General features: G+C 35.8%; 1 protein-coding gene across 9 annotated transcripts in view; it reads right to left on the bottom strand.

Annotated features, from left to right (window-relative positions):
- The window catches only part of LOC126717108 (disease resistance protein RUN1-like), a 61,526-nt gene that overhangs the window by 24,270 nt on the left and 23,821 nt on the right, over positions 1–13,435 (bottom strand). For 2 of the 9 annotated variants that reach the window (XM_050418430.1, XM_050418432.1), the window contains exons 10-12: positions 1,058–1,208; positions 260–592; positions 37–108 (exon numbers count right to left, since the gene is read on the bottom strand). The exons of 4 other annotated variants lie outside the window; for them this stretch is intronic. The gene's annotated coding sequence lies outside the window, so the exon portion shown is untranslated. Of the gene's footprint in view, positions 1–36; positions 188–259; positions 593–995; positions 1,209–13,435 lie in introns of all 9 variants that reach the window. 3 more of the 9 variants (XM_050418431.1, XM_050418429.1, XM_050418427.1) reach the window with 3 other exon arrangements.

Raw genomic sequence — 13,435 nt, forward strand, 5'->3', positions numbered from 1 at the left:
AAAGGTCCTCCTTTTAATACAAGAAATGAACCTCACCCGTCTTGATCTGTATGATATCATCTTCAAAGTTTCTCCCTTGCAATAAATGACTGCAATGTCCATTGCTTACTGCATTTCCAAATATCAATTTCAAATCGCAATAGTTTAACAAGGTCTTCCTACGATACAAATGCGCATCTGGGTGTGCCTACATCAGCAATTGTACGAATGATATACAGTAAAAATGAATACCAATAACCAAATATATATGATAGTGTACCTTGATGTAATTATCCAATAGATAATCATCTGCTAATATCTTTTGTTGAATTTCATCCCAAGAAAATCCCTTCACCTCAAGTAGACTCTTCACATCAATATAATATTTCAATAATTTCTTAAAACGGTGTTTTAAGAAACTCTTTCCATATTTAGAGCCAAATTTTCCATTGAACAAGGAGAGCATATCATTCCATGGTTGTTTCTTGAATGTATTACAGATCTTATTGCCTTTTTTAAGTTGGTCCAGCAAAAGCTTGACAAAATATCGGTCCATGGCTGGTGTCCAATCTATGCTCTTTACTTGCCGGTACAAGGCTATTCATTGCAACACCTAATCAGTAAAAGTAGTATTTATTCATCAAAAATAGATTATTCTTCTTGAAATACTCATTACTATAAGCTAAAATAGAACATATGTAATTTCAATCAATCTTGCTGCACCCACTTCCTAGCTATCAAATAAAGTAAGATATGCAAAATCCCAAAAAATAAACCATCAGGACCAGTTCAGTCAAGTGTTCGCACAAAGCCAAGAACAATGTGCTCATTTCTCTATCTCTGGATAGACTCAAGAGAAAAAGGGGGAGGGGGCTGTTGCTTATGGCCCTTTCTTGTTTTATGCATACTCTCTAGAATAAAATAGTAGTAATAATAAATAATAAAGAATTAGATAGTATAACCAAATCAATCACAATGAAAAATGGTAATTTAAGCAAAAGAACCCAATAGCATACATTCCAATGCCAATGGCATATGCAGCATTTCTGCTGATCCATGTCAGGATATAAAAACACACCAGTATTCACTCCTTGAATGTCACCATCAAAGTCTATATCACGACTTGATAGGCTGTATCTTCCATCTGCTGTTGTATGTGCATATATCAAGCACAAATCATTGAAGTTCATCAAGGCTTTGTTCCTATAAAACTGTGCCTCTGGGTGTGCCTGCATGTATATAATGTCAAGTCACCACTCACAATGACACCAAAGGTGTAGATCAAATCAAAACATTAACAAAACTAATGCACCTTGATGTAAGGATCCCAAACATGATGACTGGCAACCGCCATTTGTTTAGTATCGTCCCATGAAAATCCATTCTGATCAAGTAGACTCTTTACATCATTGAATTGAGTCCACAAATTAGTGTAATGACTTTTCAAGACCTTTTCATCATATGGAGATCCAAAATAGGCATTGAACATGGTCAGCATATCAGTCCAAGCTTGTTTGTTGAATGTATGGCCCATCCTATTCCCCCTATGCACCTGATCTAATAAAAGATCAATAAAATAGCACTCCATCGCTGGTGTCCAGTTTGTCCTTGTCCGATCGCTACATGCAGGCATTTGGGTGCCCATTTCTTCCCCTACAACATTGAGACTATCATTCTAGTGATAAGAGTCCTTTTACATGCTATGCTTCCAATACATAAACAATAAGTCAACCTAGTCCTTAGCTATAGAGGTGGAAAATTCAAATTCACCAGAAATATCTGAAACCCATAAATAAGATTGCACACCTGTTTCAATTCGTTTAACAATTCAAACTCAAACTAGTGATCACTGAAGCTAACACACTGATTATACCAATGTTTAGGATCCTCCAGAGTTCTTAGGCTAACTTCATCATGGAATTCCTAAAATCTTATCTATTTGTTCTGAATTGAGTGAATTGCTTATGACACATCATCAATAATTAAAATAGATACCAAAATGGTGATAGTCAATATTTTTTTAAAATTTACATCATAGAATCTAATCTACTCATTTAAAAATGAATGTAAAATATTTTAGGAACTCTATAATTGCAAAATAAAAATTCAAACCCAAATCAACTATCAAAATGAAGATAATAAAGAGATACTACCGTAAAATTCCAGCTCAAATTATACATACTAACACCTTGTTTAATTCTCGAGAAAACCGATAGAAAATGAAAGGGGGAAAATATTCAATTATATGCGGTACACAAAAGGATGAGTTAACCAAAATTCCAAACCAAGTATGCCAAAGGTCTGCACACTGTTTCAACATGCTTAACACTTTCAAAAATCAAGAGTACATTTTAAATGAGTGATGCTACAAATTTTACAACATAAGTCTTACAAATGGATATGTCACCTTTTAAACACACACACACACACAAAAGTTCATAAATTCATTTATTATGTTGTTGTGGCACTAAACACATTCATTATCGTGTCCATTTGCAAGCCTTTATAGTAAATTTAGCAGTAGCTTTAGTGTTTTCGCAATTTAAATACTACTTAGTTGATTAAATGAAGAAAATACACTAAAAACACACTAATCCAAGCTAATATTCAAAACACTAAACCCTCTCTAACATTTGGTTTCAAATATCAATTTCAAATATATTATAGGGTAAATTTCATTAACTTACCCTGAGGTTTGAGTAAATGTTAACCGAGTCCAAGACATTTCAAAACTAACCAATTTGGTGCCTAAACAGTAAACATTGTTAGGTTCATTAGTCATTTTTCTCTTCTCTCTTAGGGACCAAATTGGTCAGTTTTGAAATATTTTTTTGATAAGTAATAAGATTATATTGATAAAGAAAAGGGACACCCTAGAACACAGGGAGTGAACAAGGGAAAAGAAATCAAATACAAAAATTGCAAGAGTCTAGGAAATCAATAAAAGAAGGGAATGATTGTCTTTGCAAAGCAAACAACCAATCCCTTAAAGTTCTAAAAAAGAGAAGTATGAGGTCCGGAATAGATCTCTCAATATCTTCAAAACATCTACTATTTCTCTCCCTCCAAAGACACCACATTAAGCAATGAGGAATGATGGACCAAACCTTAGGGTGGGTTAATGGAATTCACCCTATATTATAAGACTACAATTTACAACTCCAATTAGTCTATCAAATAAGCGAATACACCGAAAACGTACCAATCCAAAATTGCAAGATTACTTCCAATTACAACTTAAAATCCTAATTAGTTCAATCAAATAAAGAGATTAACTAAAATTCTAGCACTAACCCTCTCTAGCATGTAAAAAATCACAACACTACAACTCTAATTAGCTGATCACATGAAGCAAATACACCCAGAATATACTAATCCAAGCTACAATTCCAACATTAAAGATTCCATTAACAAAATTCGTGCACTATTAGTATTTCGTTTATCTACTGCTAGATTTAAATTTTCGAATTCCGATTCTAAAAAAATAAATAAATAAATAAAGCCAGAATAAGTGAAGCTAATTAGAGAACAGGAACGATAGCAGAGTTAAAATTGAACTAGACGAATAGTATAACAAATAATGAAATAAAAAATTTCAGATTCAAAGGTTTTTTTTTTTTCCATTTCCTACTCTTTCTCAGTAACCAAAGAGAAAATAAGCTAATTCCATACTTTTATTATGTAACATATGTGTGCGTGTGCGTGTGAGTTTTGATATAGAGAAATAGTTAGAGATTAGGGTTTCGTACCTTTGATTTGTGGAGAGAAATCGCACAGAGAGAGAGAGAGAGAGAGAGAGAGAAGAAAAGAAACTTCGAGGTGTGACTTGCGAGAATGGATTTACGAAGAACACTGTGGTGGCTGTTTGGATGTTTTGACAGACATACTCGGGATTTTTTAGAAAATAACAACAAAACCCAAACAATATCATTAGTTAGGAAACGTTTTAAACTATTTTGATTTCTAGCAATTCGAGTGAAGAGGGGTCGATTTCTGGGTTTTGCTCTCAGTTAGTGGAGTGGCCACGTAGGCAGAAATCGAGTTCAAAGCTGTCGGTTTGTAAGCTTAGAAAACGAGTTCAAAGGACTCGATTTCCAGGCTTGAAAAACGAGTTCAAATGACTCGGTTTACAGGCTTGAAAACCGAGTCCTTTGAACTCGTTTTTCAAGCCTGGAAACCGACAGCTGAACTCGGTTTCTTTGTGTGCAAATGTCGTTCCAACTCAATAAAAACAAGAAAAAATGAATGCAATTGTATCAGAAGGTGCAGGGAAAAGGACGGAGCTGCAGAGAGGCGACGGCGACGGAGAAGGACGGAGCTGCAGAGATGGAACGGCGACGGAGGTCCACTCTCTGATCCGGTTCCTCTCTGCAACTCCGTCCTTCTCCGTCGCTGTCGCCCTCTCTGCAGCTCCGTCCTTCTCCGTCGCCGTTCCGTCTCTCTCACTCCGTCCTTCTCCGTCGCCGTTCCGTCTCTCTCACTCATTCCGTCTCTGCAACTCCGTCCTTCTCCGTCGCCGTCGCCTCTCTGCAACTCCGTCCTTTTCCCTGCACCTTCTGATCCAATTGCATTCATTTTTTCTTGTTTTTATTGAGTTGGAACGACATTGCACACAAAGAAACCGAGTTCAGCTGTCGGTTTCCAGGCTTGAAAAACGAGTTCAAAGGACTCGGTTTTCAAGCCTGTAAACCGAGTCGTTTGAACTCGTTTTTCAAGCCTGGAAATCGAGTCCTTTGAACTCGTTTTCTAAGCTTACAAACCGACAGTTTTGAACTCGATTTTTGCCTACGTGGCCACTCCACTAACTGAGAGCAAAACCCAGAAATCGACCCCTCTTCACTCGAATTGCTAGAAACCAAAATAGTTTAAAACGTTTCCTAACTAATGATATTGTTTGGGTTTTGTTGTTATTTTCTAAAAAATCCCGACATACTCCTCTCTCTGGATAGCTATATCCTGCACCTGTTCAATGATATATCAGTACTCTAGGAAAGGATGTCATGTGTGTGATAGTGGTCCATAATAATCATCTTGGGACAAAGTTTTTTTTCCCAAACTAGTTCATAGAAAAACGCTTCAGACTCTTTTTTTTTTTTTTAATTAAATATAAATTTTGAAAATTTAACTGGTCCATAATAATCATCTTAGGGACAAAGGTTTTTTTTTTTTTTTCAAACTGGTTCATAGAAAAACTCTTCAGTTAGCTCAACTGGTAAAGTCTCGGATGGTTGTATAAGAAATCTGGGGTTCAATCTCTGCCTACACAAAAAACTGATTGGTGTCTTGTTCTGATGATAAAGACCTATTATTAGAAGCGGACACCGTAGATTAAAACTCTCTCAAAAAAAAAAAAAAGACTCTTCTTATTTTTTTATTAAATGTAAATTTTGAAAATTTTACTGGTCCATAATGTATGTTATTAACATACAAATTTTGAAAAACTGATTGGTGTCTTGTTCTGATGATAAAGACCTATTATTAGGAGCGAACACCGTAGATTAAAACTCTCTCAAAAAAAAAAAAAAGACTCTTCTTATTTTTTTATTAAATGTAAATTTTGAAAATTTTACTGGTCCATAATGTATGTTATTAACATACAAATTTTGAAATTTTAACGTTATTCTTCTTGAAAATTTTCAAGCATGGGGAAATAATAAGAACATATAATCTAACGATTAAATTTTCAAAATTCACATTTAATAAAAATATATATAGAAGAAGTTTTAAGAGTTTCAAACTTTTTCCATTATCTTATGAGTTGGATTTATAATTTTTTTTTTTTAATTTTGCAATACATGCTGTGAAATGGAAAATACATATTGGAAAATTTTTTGCAACAAACTTGGTAGTAGTCTATGTCTACAACTCCACTCAATATTTTTTTTATTGGATGTGAATTTTGATAAATTTACATTTGGATTATATTTTCTTCTCATATCCTCTATGTTTATAAAAATTTTAGAAGATCAAAAATCAATAACTTGTTATCAAATAGATATTTAAATTTCAAATTTTTGTAGTCTAAAATTATATATAAAATAAATTCTCAAAAAAAAAAAATATATATATATATATACACATAAAATATAAGTATATAACTTGAATAGAAAATTAAATCCAATTGACACGAAATTTTATATGTGTTAAGAATATTAAGAATGTGTAATTCAACGGCTAGATTTTTGAAATATATTACAATGTTAATTTTTTAAATAGAAGTTGTAACAATAGGCTACAACTAAATTTGTAGCTAAATTTTATTCATACATATATATATCTCTTGCATGAGATATTTTTTTATAGTCTTATTATCATTGTAAATCAATATGTTTTTAGATAAAGTTTATTACATTTTTTAATTGAATTTAATGCAACTAGGTGATGGAAAATTTGAATTTAATTAGGGAAGTTAATATATTGCATTTGCACCTAAGAAAGCGTATTTAAATTTTGTCCATACAGTAAGGTTAAAATGTGTCCCCTTATAAAGAAAACGATTTTTCTTAGCGATTGGCATTGGACAATGCATTATGTTTTAGAAAAAAATATTTAGTACAATGATACTAAATAAAGCCTCCCAAGAGGTTAAGGCGGGAGGAATCCGCGTGGAACAATATTGACATTGTCCTATTTTGTAAATATTCTATGAATTTCTTTTAGTTAAAGAATGAAGTTTGGGTATAGAGTTGATTGTAATTTAAGGTTACAACTCCTACTTTAAAATTATAACATGATTATAGATTTTGAAAATTTAATCATTGGAATACATGTTCTTTATATTTTCAACATACATAAAATTTCATGTCAATCAATTTTATTTACTATTGGATTTATAAACTCTTTTTTTTAATAATATTATACTACAAAAAATTAAAATTTAAACATTTAATTGATAATATAATTTTTATTTTGATCTTTTGTAAATTTTGCAGACATGGAGGACATGAGAAAAAAATTAGTCTGCATAGAATCTGAAGGTGAAGTGGGATTTGGAGTAAGGTGGTGAATCTGGTGGTGTGGTTGGTTGGTTTGTCGAGTGACTCTCTCTCTCTCTCTCTCTCTCTCTCTCAGACATTCCCTTGTTTTTTTTATGATGGAATGTTTTGACAATTTTGGATCTCTCTAACACTTTTTTTTTTTTTTGAGAAATAATTACAACATGCTGCTAAGCTCGAACCCTTTCCTCTTTAGAACCCCAAGTACTTTGTACATGGAGAGGTGCCAATTCAGCTACAAGGCCTTCGGCTCTAACACTCTCTTTTTAATAAAAGCTATTTTATTTATTTTAATATACTTTTTCACAATTTTTTTAATATATAGAGAAATATAATTTAGGAAATAAGTAAATTACCTTTTTTTCCCCCAAAAGGTAAGTACATTAGTTTATTAAAGTCGCTAGAAACTAGAAAGCCACAGTTTACCCCCCAAAAAACACAATTGAAAAGCAAAAATGAAAAGGTTCCCTTAAAGAATCGCTTACAATTACACAATACTGTTCGTTGTGGTACCCAAACGAAGGGAAAAGCCATAAATTTAGGTTCTCTTCACATTCCTAAGGACACACTTGTTGGATTTCCTATTCTACTACCATCCGTGTTAAGTGGATTGTTTTGTGTTTGAGCTCCTGCATAGACATGATGGATTGTCTACAAATATAGCCATTTTTGCAAAGCCATAGTTGTCAAATTCCAAATGGATAAAAAAAAAAAAAAAAAAGGGTGTTCCACGGGACTTTTGGAACATTATGCTTGTAGTGTTTGAAAGATTTTGTTAACGCCACATTTCAGAGAGGATTAAAATATATATATATATATATATATATAACAGAAAGTGATAATCAAAAGAAACGAGCTACTTAAGTCTTTGGATATAATTTCATTTTCATGAATAGCTAAACTAAAATGTCAAAATGAAAATTCAAAACTTAAAAAGAGCAAACAAAAAATTGAATCAAACATGAAGAGCCAAAACAAAATTTTAAAACATAAATGGCCAATTTGAAAACGGAATTAAACATGAAAGCCCAAAATAAAATTTTGAGTCGTAGAGGAACAAAATGAAAACAACTCCGAATTTTAAGAGCCAAAATGTACTTTATTAATTTTTCATTGTTTTATCTATATATTTAATAATCTATTCATTTTGAGAGAAGTCTTGGCCACCAGTCATTATCTAAAAAGTAAGGACTAAGGACACTGTGAATAGGACAACGCTGGCTTTATGCAACGTAATTAATATTTACTAAAAGCATCCAATTAGCCTCCGCTCTTTTGTTTTTAACTAATCATTTTCAAATATATCCATTTGCTAGACTCAATATTTATTTTCTCCATCTATCAAAATATTATTTCCTTGGTTTTTTTTAATCTTTCTCTATACATTTTTCTCTCACTTTGTCTTTGCTAATGCACACTTCAACTCCACTATGCTACACTGCACCGCGCACCTTTGCTAATGTCACTACCCACACCTGCAACCAACTACTACTAATTCCATATCCAATCCATAGTTAATTAACTAGTGCAATGCTAATGCTTCTAGGATCTAGCATCCAATCCAAAGTCTCACGTCTACTACTCGAGTATACATTGCAATCAGCATACTGTTTATTGAACTTAGATCTAAATGACATGAACCAACACAATTTTTTACATCTTTGATCATAAACGATATACCGTTTAACAAATAGGGTAACTTTTGACATATTAGGTCGTAAGGATAAATTGTTTGGTTGTTCTTAGCCCAAATGGCAGAAAATGCCAAATAGGTTATGTAGGGACTCAATTCGTAACGACCCCAAGATGATATTGGGCTTGTACGTAAAGAGGGCCTAAACAATATCATTTGTAGAGCGTGGGTTTGAAAGGCTAGGCTTTGGTCACTGGACAGTGGTTTGGGGTGGCTCCGGTCAGTGAATCTCGTCCGAAGAGTCTGGGGAGCTTAGCGCTCTTGTTATCCTCCTTTTTTCTAGGACACCATGGCTTGGGAGACTGGTTGTCCCCCCCCCCCCCCCCCCCTCTTATACTGCCTCTCTTAACCTTTTATACTGGCATTTACCCTCTCGCCAGCATCCACGTGTAAGCTCAATTTTCTAGGGTTTAAGACTTGTCCTGGCAGCCCATACCTAGAGTGGTTGGGGGGTGGTTGCAAAAGCTAAAAAATATGGTCCTGTCAGGTGCAGAATGCTTTATTGCAGTACTGGCAACCTTTTACTTGGGCTGTTTCTGCACTGTGCTCTCTTCCTTTTAGGGGCATTATGGGATGCCGAGCACAAGGTCGTCCTCGGCCATTTCCTTAGGCCGTCCTGGACTTCCATGGTGCGTCCTCGTCATTATCTCTCCTCGGCACAGGCCTTGGGCCTTAACATGAAATGGACCGGGGTCATAAATTCTCTGACCCCACAATAGCCCCTCAAAATCCTACTGTCCGACCTCTTGGTCGGAGAGGAGGGTTTTGGTGATGCCAAGTCTTTATTACGGTCTGCTTAGCTCTGCCTTTCATCAATGTGGATGTCTCTTCATCTGCCTAGGAAATGCACCGGATTACGAGACATTCTTCTAGATTCACCCACGATGCGCTCCTGCCATTTCAGTGTTTGAGACACATCTTTAATGATTTCCCTTTACGAGACCACTCAAATCCGACGGTTATTGACGGCGTTGGTAAGTAGAGTGGGTATATTCTCGTTTACAGCTTTTCTTGGAAATTTGCATAGATTAAATGCCACCCAACTTGCCTTCCATATAAGAAGCAAGGCAAGAGGTTACTTCCTTCACACAGAGACCCCTTAGCCCCTCTAAAGTCTTAAACCTCTAGCTTCGCCCAGAGTTTCCCTTATCTGCACACTCAAACCTTGGATTGTTATATGTCTGAGGTAGAAGTGGGGATGAAGAGACTATATCCTTCCCAGAAGAGTTATGTCCCTCCGGAGCTTAAGATGGCTCGGTCAGGGCAGAGTTGGCAGAGACTCAAGATACTTCTCACCCTTCTTCAGCCAAAATCTGAAGCAGGTGCTCGTCGCATCAAGCTTTTGGTACGATTGAGCTGGGGTTACCTATTATCAGTACCAGCTGCTCTCCTATGAGCATAGCTAATATGGCACCAGTGTGCTAGGAGTTAGGGCTGATGCAGGGACAAAGTGTCCCTGCTTCTTCCTCTCTTCCTTCACTGGTGCCTCCTTTTACCTCCCCTTCTGCTTCTTTCCCATCACCAGATCCATCCTAGTGCTTTTACTTCTTCCTCTTCTTCTCCTCTTCCGTCAAAGGGGGTCCTCCTCTCAATATGATTGCTACTGGAGCAGGGTTTAGAAAGACTTCTTATTGTCCTTTTTTTTTGTCTTTTTTTTTTTTGTTTTTTTTTTTTTTTAAATTTGCTTCCTGTGTAGGCTTGTTTAAGCCCCACATTGTACGCTGTACTGCTTATTTATATTAATAAAAGTTGCCATTGTTTTATTCTATGTATTCTTTCTTTCCTGCAATGATTATGCTGTGAATAGATGTGCTATCATATGACTTTTTTTTTTTTTTTGAACAATACTTAGGGCCGAAACCCCTGTTAATAAAAAGACATTACTCTGCACTTATTGAAACTATCCGGCACAATAATGCCGACCTGAAAAAGAACGATACTTAGGGTCGAAACCCTTACTAAGAAAAAGATATTATTCTGAACTTATTGAACTATTCGGCTCATAAATGCCGACCTGAAAAAGAACGATACTTAGGGTCGAAACCCTTGCTAAGAAAAAGATATTATTCTGAACTTATTGAACTATTCGGCTCAATAATGTCGATCTGAAAAAGCGGTACATACCCCAAACTAGCCGAGATGACAGCTGAATGCTAGGTGCGGTGTTGGTGGTAATCATCTGAGGATGGGTAACCCAAAATGAACTGTCCATGCAGGTCGTCAAGTACTAGAGTGTTTTGCCGCCTTCCTGATGACTTTCATAGCCTTAGTCTTTTTTTGGCATCCAATCCGAGGACCGAGGTACGATCGTGCCGAACTTAAACGCTCGTTTGCATCAGTTCCCTTACAGCTGAGGATCTGAGGACAGGTCGGGATCTTCATTATGTCTAGGACTTAATCCGACTTTTAGTAAATAATCTTCCCGTAGGTCTGAGTAACTTAGAATTCTCCTTAAGTAGTTGATTTCCCCATACGTTTGAGTCCGAGGACCATGTAATACCTTGGTTCTGTCCAAAACTTAGCTTTTTTTAAGTAGTTGGTTTCCTCATAGGTTTGAGTCCGAGGACCATGCAATACCTTGGTTCTATCCAAAACTTAGCTTTTTTAAGTATGGAAGGGGTTAGCCCTTTGGGGGATTAGCCCCTCAGTCAAGGCGTAGGATATTGATCCAACGTTGAAAGCCCCTAGAACCGTCCGCGTTCCTAACGTTTCGACGCGCAGCCCCTAGTGGAACTTTATGTTAAGACACGACAACGGTCTGCTGGAAATGACGGAAGGACTTCTCGTTCCACCTCTTGGGCCAACGCGCAAGCCTTTCCCACAGACGGCGCCAATTGTAGGGACTCAATTCGTAACGACCCCAAGATGATATTGGGCTTGTACGTAAAGAGGGCCCAAACAATATCATTTGTAGAGCGTGGGTTTGAAAGGCTAGGCTTTGGTCACCGGACAGTGGTTTGGGGTGGCTCCGGTCAGTGAATCTCATCCGAGGAGTCTGGGGAGCTTAGCGCTCTTGTTATCCTCCTTTTTTCTAGGACACCATGGCTTGGGAGACTGGTTGTCCCCCCCCCCCCCCCTCTCATACTACCTCTCTTAACCTTTTATACTGGCATTTACCCTCTCACCAGCGTCCACATGTAAGCTCAATTTTCTAGGGTTTAAGACTTGTCCTGTCAGCCCATACCTAGAGTGGTTGGGAGGTGGTTGTAAAAGCTGAAGAGTATGGTTCTGTCAGGTGTAGAATGCTTTACTGCAGTCCTAGCAGCCTTTTACTTGGGCTGTTTCTACACTGTGCTCACTCTTCCTTTTAGGGGCATTATGGGATGCCGAGCACAAGGTCGTCCTCGGCCATTTCCTTAGGCCGTCCTGGACTTCCATGGTACATCCTCGGCATTATCTCTCCTCGGCACAGGCCTTGGGCCTTAACATGAAATGGGCCGGGGTCATAAATTCTCTGACCCCACAGGTTATATATGTATTGGGTGCAAATAACACCCTCTTTGCCATTTCAGCATGAATTTTGCTAATAATAAAAGAGATGAGTAGATGAAGTTTACAAACATAAATCCAAACCCACCTATGAAACAGTGTGTAAGAAAAGAAGAAACTTATATCTTGGTAGTTAAAGTTTATGAGCATAAGCCCAAACCACCTAAAAAAGGTGATTTAAACTAGAAAAGACATACAACTCATTTTTATTTTTAAAATATATAAATACAAGATGCTCTAAAAGTAAATCAAGGCATTTGGTTCACCGTGATGTTACATTATATCGTAATATTACATTATTGTATTCTTATATTAATGTAATCTCAATACAAGAATGCAACATTACATTATTCAGGAAGGATTAAGGTAAGGTGATGTGATATATTTTATAATTTTAGATTATAGTAATGTTGAAAAAAATTACATATACCAAAAATCTTAATGTCATATAATCGTAATGTGCATCACATCAAAGACATATCACAGCGAATCAAATGCCCTTAGGTGTAATTGAAAGTATGTTCAATAACTTATGTCTTCTAGGGTTATCTCAACTCTCAAGCCTAGAGAAGGATTGTGATAACTCATATAAAATTTGGTCACTTTTTTCTTTCAAGAATAGAGAAAGTAAACATCACCATGCAGGTGCTCCCAACAAAATCAAATTGACTTCCATCAAAGCGTTCAACACTTAAAATAATTGGAGTATATAAAATGAAATCAAGTAGAAAATAGTACTGATAAAATACATCAAATTAAATTTAGATCTTATTTACACTGACAAAACTTTGGAACCATATCTATTTTTTTTTTTTTTTAATTTTAATGAAATGAACCATAGCTAAATTTAACTCCAAATTGACAAACAAAATATATGTACCGTCAAAGCTTTCTTGATAACCATTTACTACTGCAAATTTCTTGGCCCTTTTTTTTTTTTTTGGATAGGTAATAAATTCTTTATTGATAAGAAAAGTACAATGAGTGTACAATAGTAAACCACTGCAAAGAAATGAAATACAAAATAATCAAAAGGATAAGCTAACAGAATTAAGGAAATCAAACAAAGAAATACAATGCATAAAACCCCAAATATGAGGCCACTCAAAGTCCTAAGTAGCAAAGACTTCAACCGATCTATATGTCTCTCAATTTCCACAAAATGTTTGGGCATTGGGTTCCTTCCAAGTTAACCACATAAAACACGCCGGTACTATATTCCAAACATTTGAAGAATGAATTCCCAAAAATCTTTCTTGGCCATTCTCTCATCTTTTGA

Source organism: Quercus robur, chromosome 3, assembly GCF_932294415.1.
Source record: "Quercus robur chromosome 3, dhQueRobu3.1, whole genome shotgun sequence".
Taxonomy (NCBI): domain Eukaryota; kingdom Viridiplantae; phylum Streptophyta; class Magnoliopsida; order Fagales; family Fagaceae; genus Quercus; species Quercus robur.